The sequence below is a fragment of the Hippopotamus amphibius genome, chromosome 6 (assembly GCF_030028045.1).
Source record: "Hippopotamus amphibius kiboko isolate mHipAmp2 chromosome 6, mHipAmp2.hap2, whole genome shotgun sequence".
Classification (NCBI taxonomy): domain Eukaryota; kingdom Metazoa; phylum Chordata; class Mammalia; order Artiodactyla; family Hippopotamidae; genus Hippopotamus; species Hippopotamus amphibius.
Window position 1 is genome coordinate 161090234 of NC_080191.1, and position 20307 is coordinate 161110540.

General features: G+C 43.1%; 1 long non-coding RNA gene across 1 annotated transcript; it reads left to right on the top strand.

The window, feature by feature from the left end:
* Positions 1-301: 301 nt before the first annotated feature.
* On the top strand, positions 302-19362 carry LOC130855089 (uncharacterized). Its single transcript, XR_009054224.1, has 5 exons — positions 302-408; positions 3745-3990; positions 11284-11533; positions 14768-14958; positions 19121-19362. It is a non-coding gene; the product is annotated as an uncharacterized LOC130855089 (long non-coding RNA).
* Positions 19363-20307: the final 945 nt, after the last annotated feature.

Here is a 20307-nt window from a genome sequence, read left to right on the forward strand (position 1 = left end):
GGGTTTTATGTCTTTCCTCCAGGACCTATGTCTCCTCTGCATTTCTTTCTGCTGTGCATTGACTTACTGGTTTGTCTCCCTTACCAGGGTCTCTAGTGCAATGCCTAGTATATCAAAGGCACCCAATATGCATTTGCTGAACACATGAGTAAGTGAATACTTGAATCCTCCTATAGAAAATTGCAGTGTCAGAGTGAGTAAGTTAGCTGGTGATAAAAGTTTTACAAGGGAGGGGCAAAAGTAGGGGCGGGTGTGGCAATCACATGGCGTTTATAACTCTCACACTCGAACAGAGATTGCATTTCAGCTGCTGTCTCTGCTGGGAGGAAAGTCCTGCTACTGAACTGATGCTGCCTTTGCTCAGTGACATGACCAGTAAGAAAATAATTGCAGTGTTTGGAGCAACAGGTAAAAAAACTTCTTACTTTTAAAGTGTGCGCTGACTTTGCTTACTTTTTTGTCTTTCTGTTTTTAACTTCAGAGCCTGCAAGTGTGGACTGACCAAAGAACCCTTTGGAGGAAATTGAGAAAAATATCATTTGCTTGAATTTTTGATGTGTTAAAAGGTCAGGGTGGTTTGACTTGATTTGTCAGAAATGATCTCAGCGGGACAAGGACAACTGACATTCTCTTGTTCTTGATCATGTGCTGATTTGTTGGTGTAAATTTCATTTCAGCATAAGTTATGTGCTAGAGACTTTTCTCCACTCGCTTCCCTACAAGCACAAGGAGCAAGTGTGAGAGCCCGTGGGTATGCGGGAGATATCCGCATGCCTGACCAGCACTCCAGCGACTCTGAAAGGATGGAGTAAGTGGGGATTAGGAGAACGCGTGGAGGGACTTCTCTCACTGGACGGCTGCCCCAGCCTTTCCACTGACTTCTCTGCTTCCACTCTGCCTCCCTCATAATCTCTTCTCCGAGAGTCAGACCTATCTTTGCAAAATGTTGTTCCAGTCTCCTTCAACCTATTCTCATTTCTGCCTCTTGGTGATCTATTTGAAACTGTCAGATCATGGCATGCTTCTGCTCAAAATCCTCCAACAGCACCCCCATCTCACTCCAAGTGGAGTGCAAAGCCCAGCTAATGCCCTGCAAGACCCTTCTCAGACAGCATGTTCCTCAAACACACTCCCACCTTAAGGCCTTTGCATTGGCTGCTCCCTCAACCTAGAATAATCTTCCTCCAGTCACCCACGTGGCTTTCTCCCACGGGTCTTCCAAGCCATTTGCTGCCCTCTCCTTGAGTGCTTTCCTGACATCCTTATTTAGAATTGCGACTCTGCTCTACCCTGCCCCTGTCGACTCTCCTTCCTCCTTGATTTCTCCCTTTACTATCCATCTCTCCCACTAGGATAGAAGCTCTATGAGGACAGGGATATTGTCTGAAGTGAGGCAAGGGCTAAAGCAGGGAGAAGAGAGAAGTAACTTCTCAAAAACCAACAGCCAGGTATGACATTGACTTTAAAAGGAAAAAAAGGTAATGGGATGAGGGGATAATTGTATACAGCATTAGGGTGATGGTGAAGTTGTTGGTTTTTCCTGAAAGAGATGAGAAGCCATTGAAAGGTTCTGAGCAGAGTTGTGACATGATAAGCCTTGGTGTTAAAAGGTTCATTTTAGCTTCTGTGTTGTGAAGAGACTGTAGGGGGCAAGGGCTAAAGCGGGGACACCTCTTAGGGGGCTATTGCCCTAAACTAGGCAAGGTGATAGTGGCTTAGACCAGGGAGCGGTCAGATTCCTGATATATTTTAAAGAGCGTTGACAGGGTTCCCTGATGGGCTAGATACCAGAGGTAAGAAGAGGGGAGAAGAGAATGACCCCTAAGCATTTTGGCTTGAACAACTAGAAGAATAAAGCTGTGATTCACTGAAATGGGGACGGCCGTGGGGGAAGCAGGTCAAGGCGGGCCAGGAGCTCTGTTTCAGTCTCCTTAATTCTGAGTTGCTGCCCAAGCGTGTGGAGTAGAAGATTGGATAAGAGTGTGCGGGTGGCTGCTAAAGGAATCAAGTCAGATGCATCAGAGTTGAGGAAAGGTGAGTCTTAGTTAGCTAAGGAAGTGCACTGATTGCTTTACTGCCTAGTTCTTGTCCTTAGTTCAGTAACCCTGGAGCTCAGGGTGTGTTTGGGCATTTGAGGAAGGGTTGCCAGATTTAGCAGATAAAAATGCAAGATGCCTAATTACATTTGACAGGGAACGTGTCAACCCTTACCTGTGTGTGTGTCTGCACATCAAACTCTTGAGCAGCATCTCCAGTGCCTGCCATTCAAATGCTACTCTCAACATGGGCTTACCAGCAAGGGAACTGAGTCCAACAGGGCATGACCCAGAATAAGCAAGGAGGGTGTAGGACAGCTAAGTATGACAATAATGGATGCTTTGGGGGTTGCTTTCTCAAGCTGATAGGTTTATGGATGTGTCCTGCTGGTTTAAAGGAACAGGGCCAAGATGGATGAATTCTTCTTCTGGTTTGGGTCTTAGTGAAACATTAAAGTGGGAGTGGTTAGGAGAGCCCATCCTGGTTTTGGTCCAACTCCTCTTATTTTTTCATACTGGTCCATATCATTTGCTTCTCCATCTTATGCGGGTCCAGGTAGGACTGTCCACCTCTGAAGCCGAGAATGGAGAGCACAGAGATTTCATTTCTTCCAATTCATTCATTCATTCATTCAATAAATAGGTATTGAAAGCTTGCAATATGCCAGGCACTAGTCTCAGAACATGGTTGGCAAAGAGAGATAAAGAGTTTCTCTCTTCAAGGAGAATGTTATTTAGGTTATAGTACAGTTATGAGGAAATAATTACAACAGTTAATGTTGTGGGTTGAAGTGTGTCCCCCCCCCCCAATTCAAATGTTGAAGCCCTAAGCCTCAGTACCTCTGAATGTGACAGTATTTGAAGTTAGGGCCTTTAAAGAGTCAATTAAGTTAAAGTGAGGTTTGACTGGTGTCCTCATAAGAAGAGGGAATTTTGACACAGAGAGAGACACGTGGAGGGGTCATCTCTCCTTCAACCCTTGGGTCGCCTGCTGATGCCTTCATCTGGCCAGACCCAAACTGAGGGCAAGAGAACCTGCTGATGGAGTCCAGACAGGTCAGCCTCCCAGCACACTAAGCAGGATAGAGATGGTGAAGGTGAATTTTGAGGCACACACACACACACACACATACACACACACACACAATTCAGGAGGTATCCAACCAATTTGATGGAGGATTCTAAATGTCAGTAACCCTACACAGTACCTGGCGCACATCACAGGGCATTCAGTAAACATTTGTAGAGTGGATAAATTGGGCAAGTAATGATCATATCATGAATGTCTTCGAACATCATAAAAAGAAACTTCTACAAGTTTTCAGCCTTTTAAAAAGTAGGTAGAATAGGAACTGCTTTTGGAAGTAAAATTGTCTGAAGAACCTAAAAATGAAATCTACAACCAGATAAAAGTAGAATTGCTCAGTTGACTCTGGGGTGGAGAGTCTGGCGCTCTGCTCACCTGGCCTCTCTATTCTCTCCAGCCTCCCTCCATTCTTCCTCCCCTCCACCCCATGGCTTCTGCTAAGCTAATGCTGAGGAGGCTGTGAGAAACCTAGTTTGAAAACCACTTTTGCAAGTCATGGGGACGCCTCCTGAAGTAGTTACAATAGCAGCTTTACTCGGAGTAATGGGACTCCCTGACCAACTTCTTTTAGTGAACATTCTTCCTGATCCTTCCTACATTTCTTCTTCTCCAATTCTACAGGAGCTCAGGGTGGCTCTGTGGCCAGGGCCATTTTAGAGAGCAAAAAGTATGCGGTGAGAGCACTGACCAGGGATGTGAGCCGACCAAATGCACAGGTGCTCCGGAACCTTGGGGCTGAGGTGGTAAAAGGGGACCTGAATGACAAAGCATCAGTGGAGGCCGCTTTGAAAGGAGCCTACGGGGCCTGGGGCCTTCGTGGTGACCAATTTCTGGGACCATTTCAGCAAAGAGAAAGAAGTGTGTCAGGTGGGAACCACCTTTGAGTGCTTTCTTTTTTTCTTCCCTGGCTATTCCACCCTCCCTGGAAGGAGGTAGGCCTTCAGCCTGGGCAAAAATATAAGCCTCATCCCGGCACATCTCTCTGGCTTTTATGAAATATATGTACTTCAGGTACTTGTTAGAGGTGGGTTGATAGGTGATTGTAAGCTCAGTGTTACGTGGCATCTGTCCAAATGTGACCTCGGAGATCCGAGAGTGACTGTGTAGTGGAGCCAGTCAATAGAGCCTCTGCTGCTCGCCATTTGTTTGTAGATGGCACATGAGGGGTGGCAGCAAGGACACCCCACAAATTAAGGTCACTCTGAGAGTGAAATGGGAAGAACAAAAATGTAATGAAGATGTTTATTTATTTATTTTTGTCTTTTACTTATTTATTTTTTCTTTGTAATGAAGATGTTTAGAGAATTTGGGGATGAATTAGCAATGGGTACACAGGAAAAGAAGTAAGCAAACAAGCAAATAAGCCACAATTCCAGGGAAAATGAAAATTTGTAGAAAAAGTAAATGTAACCATAGAATATCGCATGGCTCAGCTTCAGCTGTGTAAGTACTGATGAATGATGTAGCCCCAATTGTGATATCCTGAAGATGAAAAAAAGAGAATTGTCTATATGTGTTACAGTGATGGTGGTGGTAGCTGTGACTGTGTGAGAGAGAGAGAAAGAGAGAAATTGAGAGAGAGAGAGGTCAAATAAGGGTTCATCTGTCATAGTAGAAATTTAAGAAAAATTTTTTTAAAGATTATACTCTATAGTCATAAAATATTTGCTATATTCCCTCTGTGGTGCAATATATTCTTGTAGCTTATTTTATACATGTAATTGTTTGTACCTATTCCCCCCCTACCCTTATATTGCCCCCCCCTTTCCCTTTCCCCACTGGTAAGCTCTGGTTTCTTCTCTATATCTGTGAGTCAGCTTCCTTTTTCATACATTCACTAGTTTGTTGCATTTTTTTAGACTGTGCATAAAAGTGATATGATACAGTATTTGTCTTTCTCTGACTTATTTCACTTAGCACAATGTCCTCCAAGTCCATACATGTTGCTGCAAATGGCAAAATTTCATCCTATATAATGGCTGAGTAGCATTCTATTGTATATATGTACCACATCTTCTTTATCCATTCCTCTGTTGATGGACACTTAGGTTGCTTCCATATTTGGTAATTGTAAATAAAGCTGCTATGAACATTGGGGCACATTTATCTTTTCAAACTGGTGTTTTTGTTTTTTTTCAGATATATATCCAGGAGTGGAATTGCTGGATCATATGGTAGTTCTATTTTTAGTTTTATAAGAAATTCCCTACTGTTTTCCGCCATCCATTTTAACCATTTTAAGTGTACAATTCAGTGGCATTAAGTATATTCTCTTTTTTTTAAAGAATTTTATTGAGATACCATTGATATACAATAAACTGCATATATTTAAAGTGTACAATTTGATCTTTTTTTCTTATTAGTGATGTATATATGACAATCCCAACCTCCCAATTCATCCCACCCCAACCTCCCCCACTTTCCCCTCTTGGTGTCAATATGTTTGTTCTCTACATCTGTGTCTCTATTTCTGTCTTGCAAACTGGTTGATCTGTACCATTTTTCTAGATTCCACATATATGCATTACTATACAATACTTGTTTTTCTCTTTCTGACTTCACTCTGTATGACAGACTCTAGATCCATCCATGTCTCTACAAATGACCCGATTTCATTCCTTTTAGTGGTTGAGTAATATTCCATTGTATATATGTACCATATCTTCTTTATCCATTCATCTGTTGATGGACATTTAGGTTGCTTCCATGACCTGGCTATTGTAATTGGTGTTGCAGTGAACATTGGGGTGCATGTGTGTTTTTGAATTATGGTTTTCTCTGGGTATATGCCCAGTAGTGGGATTTCTGGGTCATATGGTAATTCCATTTTTAGTTTTTTAAGGAACCTCCATACTGTTCACCATGGTGGCTGTATCAATTTACATTCCCATCAACAGTGCAAGAGGGATCCCTTTTCTCCACACCCTCTCCAGCGTTTATTGTTTGTAGATTTTCTGATGCTGCCCATTGTAACTGGTGTGAGGTGATACCTCATTGTAGTTTTGATTTGCATTTCTCTAATAACTAGTGATGTTGAACAGCTTTTCATGTGTCTTTTCGCCATCTGTATGTCTTTGGAGAAATGCCTATTTAGGTCTTCTGCCCATTTTTTGATTGGGTTGTTTGTTTTTTGATATTGAGCTGCATGAACTGTTTATATATTTTGGAGATTAATCCTTTGTTGATTCGTTTGCAAATATTTTCTCCCATTCTGAGGGTTGTCTCTTTTCATCCTGTTTATAGTTTCCTTTGCTATGCAAAAGCTTTTAAGTTTCATTAGGTCCCACTTGTTTATATTTGGTTTTATTTCCATTAATCTAAGAGGTGGGTCAAAAAAGATCTTGCTGTGATTTATGTCAAAGAGTGTTCTTCCTATGTTTTCCTCTAAGAATTTTATAGTGTCTGGACTTACATTTAGGTCTTTAATCCATTTAGAGTTTATTTTTGTGTATGGTGTTAGGAAGTGTTCTACGTTCATTCTTTTGCATGTAGCTGTCCAGTTTTCCCAGCACCACTTATTGAAGAGGCTGTCTTTTCTCCATTGTATATCCTTGCCTCCTTTGTCATAAATTAGTTGACCATATCTCTGGGCTTTCTATCCTGTTCCATTGATCTATATGTCTGTTTTTGTGCCAGTACCATATTGTCTTGATTACTGTAGCTTTGTAGTATAGTATGAAGACATGGAGTCTGATTCCTCCAGCTTTGTTTTTTTTCCCTCAAGATTGCTTTGGCTATTCAGGGTCTTTTGTGTCTTCATACAAATTTTAGGATTTTTTGCTCTAGTTCTGTAAAAAATGCCATTGGTAATTTGATCAAGATTGCACTGAATCTGTAGATTGCTTTGGGTAGTATAGTCATTTTCACCATATTGATTCTTCCATCCCCAAAACCTGGTATATCTCTCCATCTGTTTGTCTCGTCTTAGATTTCTTTCATCAGTTCTTATAGTTTTTTGAATACAGGTCTTTTACCTCTTTAGGTAGGTTTATTCCTGGGTATTTTATTCTTTTTGTTGCAATGGTGAATGGGACTGTTGTAACTTCTCCTGTTTCATTTCTAATTTTATTGATTTGAGTCCTCTCTCTTTTTCTTGATGAGTCTTGCAAGAGGTTTATCAATTTTGTTTATTTTCTCAAAGAACCAGCTTTTAGTTTTATTTTTGCTATTGTTTTGTTTCTATGTCATTTATTTCTGCTCTGCTCTTTATGATTTCTTTCCTTCTATTAACTTTGGGTTTTGTTTGTTCTTTTTTCTCTAGTTTCTTTAGGTGTAAGTTTAGATTGTTTATTTGGGATTTTTCTTGTTTCTTGAAGTAGGATTGTATTGCTATAAACTTCCCTCTTAAAACCGTTTTTGCTGCATCCCATAGGTTTTGGATCATTGTGTTTTCATTGTCATTTGTCTCTACGTATTTTTTACTTCCTCTTTGATTTCTTCAGTGATCTGTTGGTTATTTAGTAGCATATTGTTTAGCCTCCATGTGTTTGTGCTTTTTACAGTTTTTTCCCTGTAATTGATTTCTAATCTCATAGTGTTTTGATCATAAAAGATGCTTGATATAATTTCAATTTTCTTAAATTTACCAAGGCTTGATTTCTGACCCAAGATGTGATCTATCCTGGAGAATGTTCCATGTGCACTTGAGAAGAAAGTGTAGTCTGCTGTTTTCAGATGGAATGTCCTGTAAGTGTCAATTAAATCTATCTGGTCTATTGTGTCATTTAAAGTTTGTGTTTCCTTATTAATTTTCTGTCTGGATGATCTGTCCATTGGTGTAAGTGGGGTGTTAAAGTCCCCCACTATGATTGTGTTACTGTTGATTTCCTCTTTTATAGTTGTTAGCATTTGCCTTATGTATTGAAGTGCTCCTATGTTGGGTGCATATATATTTACAATTGTTATATCTTCTTCTTGGATTGATCCTTTGATCACTATGTAGTGTCCTTCCTTGTCTCTTGCAACATTCTTTATTTTAAAGTCTATTTTATCTGATATGAGTAGTGCTACTCCAGCTTTCTTTTGATTTCCATTTGCACAGAATATCTTTTTCCATCCCTTCACTTTCAGTTTGTATGTGTTCCTAGATCCGAAGTGGGTCTCTTGTAGACAGCATGTATATAGGTCTTGTTATTGTATCCGTTCAGCCAGTCTGTGTCTTTTGGTTGGAGCACTTAATCCATTTACATTCAAGGTAACTACCAATATGTATGTTCCTATCACCATTTTCTTAATTCTTTTGGATTTGTTTTGGTAGGTCCTTTTTTTCTCTTGTGTTTCCCACTTAGAGAAGTTTAGCATTTGTTGTAGGGCTGGTTTGGTGGTGCTAAATTCTCTTAGCTGTTGCTTGTCTGTAAATCTTTTGATTTCTCTGTCAAATCTGAATGAGATCCTTGCTGGGTGGAGTATTCTTGGTTGTAGGTTCTTCCCTTTCATCACTTTAAATATATGATGCCATTCCCTTCTGGCTTGCAGAGTTTCTGCTGAGAAACCAGCTGTTAACCTTATGGGAGTTCCCTTGTATGTTATTTGCCATTTTTCCCTTGTTGCTTTTAATAATTTTTCTTTGTCTTTAATTTTTGTCAGTTTGATTACTATGTGTCTTGGCATGTTTCTCCTTGGGTTTATCCTGCCTGGGACTCTCTGCACTTCCTGGACTTGGGTGGCTATTTCCTTTCCCATGTTAGGGATGTTTTCAACTACAATCTCTTTAAATAGTTTCTTGGGTCCTTCCTCTCTATCTTCTCCTTCTGGGACCACTATAAATGCGAATGTTGGTGCATTTAATGTTTTCCCAGAGGTCTCTTAGGCTATCTTCATTTCTTTTCATTTTTTTTCCCCTTTATTCTGTTCCATGTCAGTGATTTCCACCATTCTGTCTTCCAGGTCACTTATACTTTCTTCTGCTTCAGTTATTCTGCTATTGACAGTTTATTTTTCATTTCAGTTATTGTGTTGTTCATCTCTGCTTGTTTGTTCTTTAATACTTCTAGGTCTTTGTTAAACATTTCTTGCATCTTCTCCATTCTTTTTCCAAGGTCCTGGATCATCTTCACTATCATTATTCTGGATTCTTTATCTTGAAGATTGCCTATATCCATTTCATTTAGTTGTTTTTCTGGGGTTTTATCTTGTTCCTTCATCTTGTACAAAGTCCTCTGCCTTTTCATTTTGTCTACCTTTCTGTGGCTGTGGTTTTCGTTCCACAGGCTGCAGGATTATAGTTCTTCTTGCTACTGCTGTCTGCCCTCTGGTGGATGAGGCTATCTAAGAGGTTTATGCATGCTTCCTGATAGGAGGGACTGGTGGTGGGTAGAGCTGGGTGTTGCTCTGGTGGGCAGAGCTCAGTAAAACTTTAATCCACTTGTCTGCTGGTGGGTGGGGCTGAATTCCCTCTCTGTTGGTTGTTTGGCCTGAGACAACCCAGCACTGGAGCTTACAGGCTCTTTGGCAGGGCTTATGGTGGTCTCTGGGAGGTCTCATGCCAATGATTAATTCCCAGACCTTCTGCTGCCAGTATCCTTGTCCCCATGGTGAGACACAGCCACCTCCTGCTCTGCAGGAGACCCTCCAACACTAGCAGGTAAGTCTGGTTCAGTATCCTATGGAGTCACTGCTCCTTCCCCTAGGCACTGGTGGGCACACTACTTTGCATGTGCCCTCCAAGAGTGGACTCTCTGTTTCCCCCTGTCCTGTGGAAGTCCTGCAATCAAATCCTGCTGGCCTTCAAAGTCTGATTCTCTGGAGATTCCTCCTCCCATTGCTGGAGCCTCAGGTTGGGAAGCCTGACTTGGGGTTCAGAATCCTCATTCCAGTGGGTGGACTTCTGTGGTGTAATTGTTCTCCAGTTTGTGAGTCACACACCCAGTGGTTATGGGATTTGATATCACGATTGCACCCCTCCTACAGTCTCATTGTGGCTTCTCCTTTGTCTTTGGATGTGGGGTATCTTTTTGGGTGAATTCCAGTGTCTTCCTGTCAATGATTGTTCAGCAGTTAGTTGTGATTCCAGTGTTCTTGCAGGAGAGAGTGAGTGAACATCCTTCTACTCCAACATCTTGAACCAATCTTTCCTGTCATAGTAGAAATTTAGTAAACGATATCTTACACTGAGAAAAATCAAGAATTAGCAACATAAACATGTTATTTAGAAAGAAAGAAGCAGCTAGAAGAAATGAAAATGGTTATTTCTGAAGAGTAGTTATCAGCATGAGGGTCCAGGGAACTTTTTTGTCATTATAAGATCTACTTTTTTCCCCCCATGACAATACTATTTGAAAATTATACATTAGAAAAATATGAAGATTAGATTTTAAAAATGTAATGGATGGGATCAGACTCTTTCAGAAATGGTACAATGCAAAAAGTTAAGGGCAGGATTGAACCATTTTAGGAATGTCCGTTAGGTTAATTATACCACTTACAGCTTGACTTTAAGTGATACATTTTGGAAGGGCTCATTTTAGGAACTCTGGGCTCTAACTCTGGTATTCACTCATTGTAGAATGTAAGGGTGCAAGTCACTTCTCTGCCTCACTGTCTCCATTTACTAAGGCAGGTAAATTATGTCCTCTCTGCTGCTACATGGGGTTTTGTAAAGAAAAGAAAGATAAAAGAGAGAGAGAGAGGGAGGGAGGATGGATAAAGGGGCTTTGGAAAATTTGGAACTAAAACTACAAAAAAGAAAATATATGTCATCCATGCATGCTTGTGTGCGTATACACACACACACACACACACACACACACACACACACACACACACACCAGATATTTGGATATCTCCTTCCATTATATCCTCAGTATCCAGATGATGTACAGATGTAATCCATTACCAGAAAACATTCCGTATTGTTTTCTCAGGTATCCCTGAGCATCATATATATATAAATGTGGCAGTTGATCACAAAGTGACTGACAGCCCTGAGGAAGGGGCCAAATGTTCCTGACTGTTCCCACCAGCTGGACGGGGTTCAGCATTTTGACATAGTGGAGCCGCTGCTCGCTGATACTGGTGGCCTCTCAGATGGTTTGATGCTGGAAGAGCTCCCTCTCTAAGGAGGACAATAAGAAAAGGAGGGGAGCAGGGGACCCAGCACTGGCTCTCTAGTCTGTATGCAAATTCAGTCTTCTCTATAAGGTATCTACCTTTGTCCCTTAGGGAAAAATGGTGGCTGATGCCGCCAAGCACCTGGATCTGAAGCATGTGTTGTACAGCGGCCTGGAGAATGTCAAGCACCTGACAGGTGGCAAGTTGGAAGTGCCGCACTTTGACGGGAAGGGAGAGGTAGAGGAGTATTTCTGGTCCACTGTTGTTCCCATGACCAGCGTCCGTATGGCAGCTTACTTTGAAAACTTTCTTGGCTCATGGAAGCCAGTGAAAGCCTCTGATGGAGATGACTACACCCTGGGTAAGTGGAAGGTTGCAGTGATAGCTGACCAGACACCTGCTGTCCTCCCCTCCTTCCTCTCTTCAGTGGACACGTGACATCTGAGCGCTTACCGTGTGCTCAGCGCTGTGTGAAGTGCTGAGGGGAATTGTCCTAGACTTCCCAGAGAGCTGGATTTTGGGCCGGAAACACAAAGGATTACACTTCTAGTCTTATTGTGCTGACACCCCTCATATAAGCAGTGAGCCATGTGGCCTCAAGCCTCAGTTTCCTCATGTCTAATGGGGAAGCTGGGTAAGATGACTTCCCCTTCTCGCTCATCTCTCTGCCCTTCTGTGGCAACAAGGAAAACATTCTCCGCTTGACCTGGGTCCCAGGGTCAGAATCCCTAGAGGGACACTGACTCCCCGGGGACAGGTTTCCAGCCTTGCCTGCAGAGTCTGATTCCACACGTCTGGGCTGGGACCTGGAAGACTGTAATTTTAACAAGGACTCCTGGTAATTCTAATGCTGCCAGTCCACTGGCCGGCACTCCCCTGCCCTTTGGAGACATTTTCTTTGCCCATAGTCCAGGGTGGCTCTGTGGAATGGAGGAATGTAGGAGAATCAGTGGTAGTAAGTCAGTCTTTCTTTCTTCCTTGGCACATTATTAAGACTCATCAGGGGCATAACTAGTGGCAAAGTAGACCTGAGCTAGAGCCGGAAACACCTGCCACATATCACAGATGACTTGGTTATAATAGTTCAACAAGTGACTAGATAATTGTATAAATGTGACATATCTCTTCACCTGCCCTTCTTCCTATGCCCCTACCAGGTTTCAGAAGCCAGCTCACCTGATGTTTTCCAGTCCTGAGCTAGGACACTGTATATGGATTAGATTGGCCCTAGGTGAAGAGGTGATGCCTTAAACTTCTGCTGGTACCCAGTTCCATTTGGGGTGCCCACATCTATAAAACCCAGCCTCAGGTATCTCTGAGCCTCGTCTCCTCCATCCCCCATAGGAATAGCTAACAGTTACTAAGCATTTACTGGGTGTTTGGCATTTGTTTTGTAGATGGGGAAACTGAGGCACAGATAGATTAACTTTGCCAAGATCACTAATAAGGCAGAACCAGAACTTGAACTTAGGCAGTCTGGCTTGAGATCCACATTCTTTTTCTTTTTTCTTTTTATTTTTTTTTGGCTGTTCCGCGAGGCATATGGATCTTAGTTCCCTGACCAGGGATCGAACCCGTGTCCCCTGCAGTGGAAGAGGCCTAACCACCAGACTGCCAGGGAATTCCAGAACCACATTCTTTACCACTGTGCCTTAACTGCTTTTAAACTCAGCGCAAGAACCTCAACCTTCAAATAAAGACAAACCTCGAAGTCAGAATAGACTTGACTCTGATTTCCTCAAAAATGCTTTTTTATAAATATAAATTATAATTATAATTTAAGCAGAGGAATGAGCAGACATTTTGCATACCAAGAAATTCAAGCAGGAAGTTAATTTTGCTACAAAAGACAAACTATGATATTTAATCGCTGGCTGCTAAGCCTGAAGCCACTTTTACACTGGATTGAAATTCAAAGACCTAGATTCTTGCTCTGGCTTCTTGTTTTCTAACTGTGAGGCACTGGGCTGGTCAACAGACTTAGATTCTTCAGTTAAAAAAATGGGAGTGCTGGGTCACGTCCACACTGGGTTCCAGCCTCAGGAGCCCGGGATCCTGGGACTCTCTGAGAGGCTGTCACACGGCAGGAAGCGCACAGGCTTTGGAGGGATGGATGAGTGCTTGAATCCCCTCCTGCTGCTTGCTGGCTGGGTAACCTCAGGCAAATACTTGATAGTCCAACATTTCAAGGTTTTTTTGAGGATTAAACAAGCCAATATGTTTGTTCATTCATTCATTCAATAAATATTTGAGGGCCTACTATGTGCCAGTCACTTACTGGGGAATCGGTAATAAACAGGTCAAAACAGACAAAGCTCAGCCGTCGTTGAGTTCATATTCTGGTGGAGGATTTGGATAATAAACATAATAGGTAAGTAAAATATATGGTAGAAGGTGATAAGTGCTCTAAAAAAATGAGGCAGAGTAAGGTACATGTGGAGTGCTAGCAGTAAGGGGGTGGTGAGTGAAATATAAATAAGGGGATTGGGGGCCTTCCCTGGCGGTCCATTGGTTAAGGGTCCATGCTTCCAGTGCAAGGGGCGTGGGTTCAATCCCTGGTTGGGGAACTAGGGTCCCACATGCCACATGGTGTGGCCAGAAAAAAAAAATTACATAAGATGATTGGTGGGCTTCTTTGAGAAGGTGACATCTGATCAACCTCTGATGCAGGTAAGTAATGAGCTTTGTGAGTATTCAGGAGAAGAGCTTTTCAGGCAGAGAGAACAGCCAGTGTGGCTAGAACAGAGCAAGTTGGGGAGTTAAGGGAAGGGTGGTAGGAGGTGAGGCCAGAGGTAATAGAGGGTCTGGTCCTGTAAGTCACTGGCTTTTCTTCTGAGAGACACAGAGAACCATTGGAGGGTTCTGGGCAGGCCTGACATGAGCTGACTTTAGTTTTTATATAATCACTCTGACTTTTGTGTTGAAAAGAGACTATGGAAGGGCAAGAGTGGAAACAGGAGCCCAACTTTGCAATAATCCGAGTCAGAGATAATGGTGGTTTAGACCAGGGTGATAGCAGTGAAGATGGCGAGAAGTAGTCAGATTCTGGACATCCTATAAATAGGGCTTCAGAAAAAGAGTATAGGGTGGGAGAAAAATGTCAAGGCTGACGCCAAGATTCTTGACTTAAACTGCAATGATAGAATCACCATTAACTGGAGTCTGCAGGGGGAGCCGGTTGTGTAGGAACTCATTTTGGGGCACACTGAGTTTCAAATATCTAGTAAACAGTCAGGTAATGGTGTTGAGTAGGAAGTTGGACATATGAGCCTGAGCAGAGTTGAACAGAGATGTCTGGGTTAGAGATAATGATTAATCATACTTTGCACACAGGAGTTGCTTAGTAAATGGTCACTCTTTTTCTTTCCTTTTTTTTTTTTTGAAAAATCAATACCCAGGCATTATGGTATTTTTCTCAAACAAACCCTATAACTGTGCATAGATGGTGGCTGCTCCGTATTCCCATATCTTTTGTTTAAGTGGTTGATTAATTCAGTGGTTGATTAATTGTTTAAGTGGTTAATGGTGGGACCTACCAAGGATGCAAACTAATTAGCTATTTCTATCTTTTTCTTCTTTTCCTTTTTAAAACCAGCACTGCCTATGGGGGACGTACCAATGGATGGTATCTCTGTTGCTGATGTTGGAGCGGTTGTCTGTAGCATTTGAAATTCTCCAGAGGAGTTTGTAGGCAAGGCCGTGGGTCTCAGTGCAGAAGCACTGACAGTACAGCAACATGCTGATGTTTTGTCCAAGGGTTTGGGGAAAGAAGTCGGACATGCAAAGGTGAGTTCTTAAGAGACATACATGTGATGGCAAGGGGTCACATCCCACCAGTTTTACAAATTCTGGGAGACTTTTGACGGATTTGGGCAGGGTTGAACTTAGGCTGTCAGAAGAAATCAAAGAAGATTCCTGTTCCACGAATCTGTCTTCATCTGTCAGTGCATCTGAATCCCACCCTTATGACTTTATTGCTTTGGCTTCAGGTTAATCAGCTTATTAAAGTAAAATTCCTTTTGGGTGGAAAGAACTTAGACGCTGAAGACTGAGGTACAATGTTTTTGTATATGCCGTCCCAACCCTCCCCTCCCAGGGGCTCTCCGCTCATCAGGCCAGTCTGTCAGAGCTGGGTGGCTTCCCCATTCATAAAGTGGGATGAGAGCATCTAACTCGGGATGTTTTCTGAAAATTAGAGAAGATATATTTAAGAGGGTTAGCCTAGTGTTTGGCACGTAGTAAGTGTATCTCAAGGACCTATTATGTACCTGGTGCCATTTTTAAGGACTTTACCACAGAGCTGGGGTGAAAATGGTAATGCACTTGAAGTCACAGTGATCACTCCAAAGCAGAACGTTATGGGTGCTTCATGGTGTTGCCCACGCTCTCTGCACTGGATGTGGTCAGAGAGAGCAGGAGAAGGCTTCATGGAAGGAATGGCCTTGAGGTGGTCCTTGAGGGTGGGCAAGACTGGGTTTGAGTGGAGGGAGCGACAGAGCTGGCCTTGCTAAATTCTAGAATCAACAGGAATGAACCAGAGGCAGTCTGGGGAAATAAGCAAATCCTGGCTCTGCCCTTATCTATCTGGGGAATCTTGGCAAGTTACTTAACCTGTCCAGCCTCCCTTTATTCATATGTTTAGAATGGTTGTTGTGCGACTTCCCTGGAGGTCCAGTGATTAGGGCCCTGCGCTTCCACGGCAGCAGGTACGGGTTCGATCCCTGGTGGAGGAACTAAGGGCCCACAAGTCATGTGGTGTGGCCAAAAATAAAAATGAATAAATAAATGAATAAAAAATAAGAGGCTATTCCACCTGCGATAGGCTTGTTGTGAGGAGATAGTGAGACCCGTGTGGAAGGGACCTGGCAGTGGGCCCCACACTTAATAAGCCCTCAGTCACCGATCAAGCTGGAATGGCCTGAAGCGGGTGTGCCTGTGACCGGCCTTTTATAGAAAAGCGAGGGGAACGGCTGACGCTGAGCTCTCCCGGCCATTTCTCCAAGCCGGTGTTGATAAGAGGAGGGAGAGAGAACAGGGTTTCTGAGAAGGAAGTGTGTGGTTGTGTGTGCCTGGCAGAGACACCGCGGCGGCTGAAAGGAGGACCCACACCTTCCCGCAAGCTGGCGGGCACGAATTTACACGGCTCTGCCCCTCTCGGCTGCTGTTCTCCCACCGGTGAGAGGGAGGGCGGTCTGGAGGGCTGCTAAGGTTGTGCCCAGCAGTAACGTCCCTCAGAGTGGGGAGGGTCCCCCCTGCCTTACAGAGTTCCGGCCTGCTCTTGCAAATTAAGATTTACTGGAACACAGCCACACCTTTGTTTATGTATGGCTCTGGCTGGTTTCAGGATGCAGTGGTAAGAGCTGAGTAGTTGTGACAGAGACCACATGGCCGGAAAGCCTAAAATATTTATATCTAGCCCTTCCAGAAAAAGTTTGTTGACCCCTGCTCTAGAATGTTTCCTAGAGTTAGGGATAGAGGGTTGGTTTTTGTTTTCATCTGCGACCCTTGGGCCAGTGAGTCTTGAGAGGGTGTCTAGATTCCCAATTCACCTCAGGGATTGCAGCTGTGAGGAGGTAGAGAGATCTTTGGGGGAAAAACTATTGTAGGTGTCAATCCAGCCATAAAACTACATCTGGATCTCACTGAAACCCACAGATTTCACGGAGAAAATGTTACTCCCAAGCCCAAGAAGGTACCACCCACTCAAAAGATGGACTTATGAGAAGGTCTGCAGAGTCACTTATACCTGGGTGCAAATTTACTTTTCAGTGACTGACCCCTCTCCCAGTGCCTTTGCCTTTGTGTCTTCTATTCAGTTTGTCTGTGTGGTCTGAACTCTGTAAAGAAGAAGGAGAGGAAGGTGAAGAGGTGGGCGTATGGTACGTGTGTAGTCACTCTCAGAGGACAGGGTAGACCTTGTTTGTGATGGCTTAGGGCTGTCCAAGCATCTCTCAGCCACATACCTGGTTTCTGACTGCTTTTGGTACATTAAGCTGTTTCACAAACTGTTTCACAAACTGCAGCAGGAACTTCTCTGGCACCCAGAGTTTTAGGTGATTAGAGGCTGGAAGTTCTACAGGATGTTTAATGCTGTTCTCAGTAACGTGCTTGACTTGAAACCACTACCCACTGGTCTGAAGTGGGAAGATGCTTAGGCTGTGCTACTCTGGGGAAGAATGCATGTGGCCACAAGGTGGCGCTCCAGCCTTGGCAGTCTGACTTCTCCCCAGGCTGGTCAGAAGGCTGTTTGCTTAATCACTTCAGTGACTGCTCTTCTCTCCCCCAGAACAACTTCCCATCAGGAACTCTGATCTGGCCGAAACTGCCTGTTTAACCCCAAAAGGAACATGGTTCTCTCAGAAAGTGAGACACAACAGAACAAATCTCTTTCCTTCAGAAATCTACAGAAAATAATCTCTTACTGAGGGATATTAATTACCAAAGTTGCAGGGTGAAAGAGTGGCGCAAGGAGACAGACATTTTAGAAGTCATCCTCCATGCTTCTCTTATAGTCTTCTCTTTCCAAATTCACTAAAATTAAAATTTTTTTTTCTGATTTCAAAAATTACAAATGCTTGTTGCAGAAAGTACAGAAAATTATAAAAAAGAATACGAAAATCATATTGTTGAATCTGTCAGAGATAGTAACTGTTAAGATTCACACATTTTCTTCTAGTCTTTTTCCAGTATATATGTAATAAAATTAAAACAACATGACATGTGCCATTTTGTATCTGGCTTTTTCACTTGACATTATATTATGACCATTTTTCTATTTTGTTAAACTTCCTAAAAATATTAATTTCAGTAACTACATATTTTCAGAGTAGATGTACTACAATTCATTTTACCATTCCTCTGTTTTTGGACATGCAGATTGTTCTTGATTTTTCATTATTATAAATGGCATATGACAATCATTGTTTTATATGAGTTTGTGTCTCACATTTTTCTAAGGCCAGGTGGAATAGCAAGGTTAGAGTTTATCTCTGGGGACTAAAGACAGATTATACTGGATCCAATAGTTAGAAACGGTCTTAGCAGGAATTCCCTGGCAGTCCAGTGGTTACGGCTTTTTGCTTCCACTGCAGGGGGCATAGGTTCGATCTGTTCAGGGAACTACGTGGGGGCGGTGGGGTAGAAAGGGTAGCTGATTCAGGCAGCAGAACTATTGATCTATTGATCTATTTAATGTCAGAAGGGACTCAAGGGGTGGGTTTTGTGGAGAATGACAAAAGACGGCTCAGTGGGTGTGTGATGGGCAGTGTTTGTTGGGCCTGGCCCTGGCGGAGGCTGGGATGGCCAAAGTCAAGATGGAGATGCTCATTTTCAATCAAGACAGGGAATGGAGATGGAAGGGACATGGGCCAGGAAGGGAAGGATGGAGAGCCCATTGTCTTGATGCAGCATGCAGGGCCAGATGGGAATCCCAGGAGGAAGTGTATATGAATGCTGGTGAGATGAAGGAGCTACAGATGCATGGTAACTTATCCCAAGTGCTTGGGGTCAGAAACAACTCAGCTTTCAGAATCTTTCAGCTTTTAGATAGGTTGTGTCTACATATATTATGTAACATCACCACCAGGGGCTGGGGCAGGACCCTGTCATCAAGCTCATCAATATCTCTGCAGACAAAGACATGACTATTTCCGCTAAATGGGATAATTAAAGACCATAAAAAACTTCACATAAGTTCACATCAGGTTTTGCCACCAAATTAGTTCACAAAAGTCAGTATGTTGCCAAATTGCTTATGGAAAAAACTTCAGTGTTTCTTGGGTCTTGGAGTTAGGCTAAAGAATTGTGGAACTGTATCATCAAGAAGGTGAATAATTTCTTCTCAAACAGTTTTAAATGAGGGCAATGACATTTCCTGTCTTTCCTATTTTCTTTTCTTTTCTTTTCTCTTCTCTTCTTTCTTTTTTTTTTTTTTACTTGTTCTTAAAAGATCACCCCGGAAGCTTATGAGAAGCTGGAATTTCCTGCAGTGAAGGAAATGGCCAACATGTGTTGTTTCTATCATATGAAGCCGGATCGTGATACCGCATGCACCCACCGACTGAACCCCAAAGTCAAAAGCTTCAGCCAGTTCATGTCAGAGACCCAGGCAGCCTTGAAGGGCATTTAAGCTGTTCACACAGGCTCCTGAGCACACAACGTCCTTTCTCCCAGATCCTGGTCCTCTTTATATATAGCACAACATCTATGTTTACAGAACAGATAGGTTAGAATACAATTGTTTACACCCCAGAGGCTTCCCTGGTGGGGAACACTGCAGAGCTGATCTGACACAGTAATGTGACTCACATATAACCTTCCAGCTACGGTAAGAGCGGCACACCTGTTAGGTTAAGTGAGACGCCCCCAGCCCATCACCTGTTGTAGCGCTCTCCCCAGCAGCCACGGTGCCTCCGAAGGCTCTGGCCGGAGGAACTTGGAGCGAGTCAGCGGGGAGAGGCGGCGCTCAGCTTTCTCCTGCGAAAGTGATCCTGAGGCCTGTCTCTGGAACTCCCCTAGACAACTCCAGTTTTCTCAAGTGTATTGTCACATTCTCAGTGAAGTTTTAAGTGATTTTAATTTCTTAAAATAAAAATCTTTGTAGAGCGTTTCCTGGGGAACGTGGTGTTCAATGAACAAGCACAAGTATTGGAAACTGAAATTCAATTTTGCTTCACGGTTAGAAGTTCATTACTGATTCGTTCATTAAATCATCTATGGAATCATTGTTCAATTACTCATCTTTTCATTCACCTACCCCTCGTTTATCCGTTCCACGAACCGTCTTTTTAGCATCCGCACCGATGGCGCATTTGTGGGCTCCCCTCTGCTCCTGTGTGTTTCCTTACTGGAGGGGTCTGCTCTCCGAAGGCCGCCACGGCGCCTTTCCAGTTTGTGGTTGGGTTTGCGTCACACCAGGGAGAGAAGGGCTATCAAGCTACTTAGCAACAAGCGAAGCCCAGAGGCTCTGCAGTGCGTAAAGGCCCGGAGCTGGAGGCCATGTCTGGGGAGAGATATGCAAGTGGAGAGAGAAGGTGATGGAAGGGCACTATGGGATCTTTGTGTGTCTCTGGCTTAGCATTTTCCATGCCATAGTGTAACTGCCTTGGGTACTAGTCTTCCTCTTGGCTGTGAGAG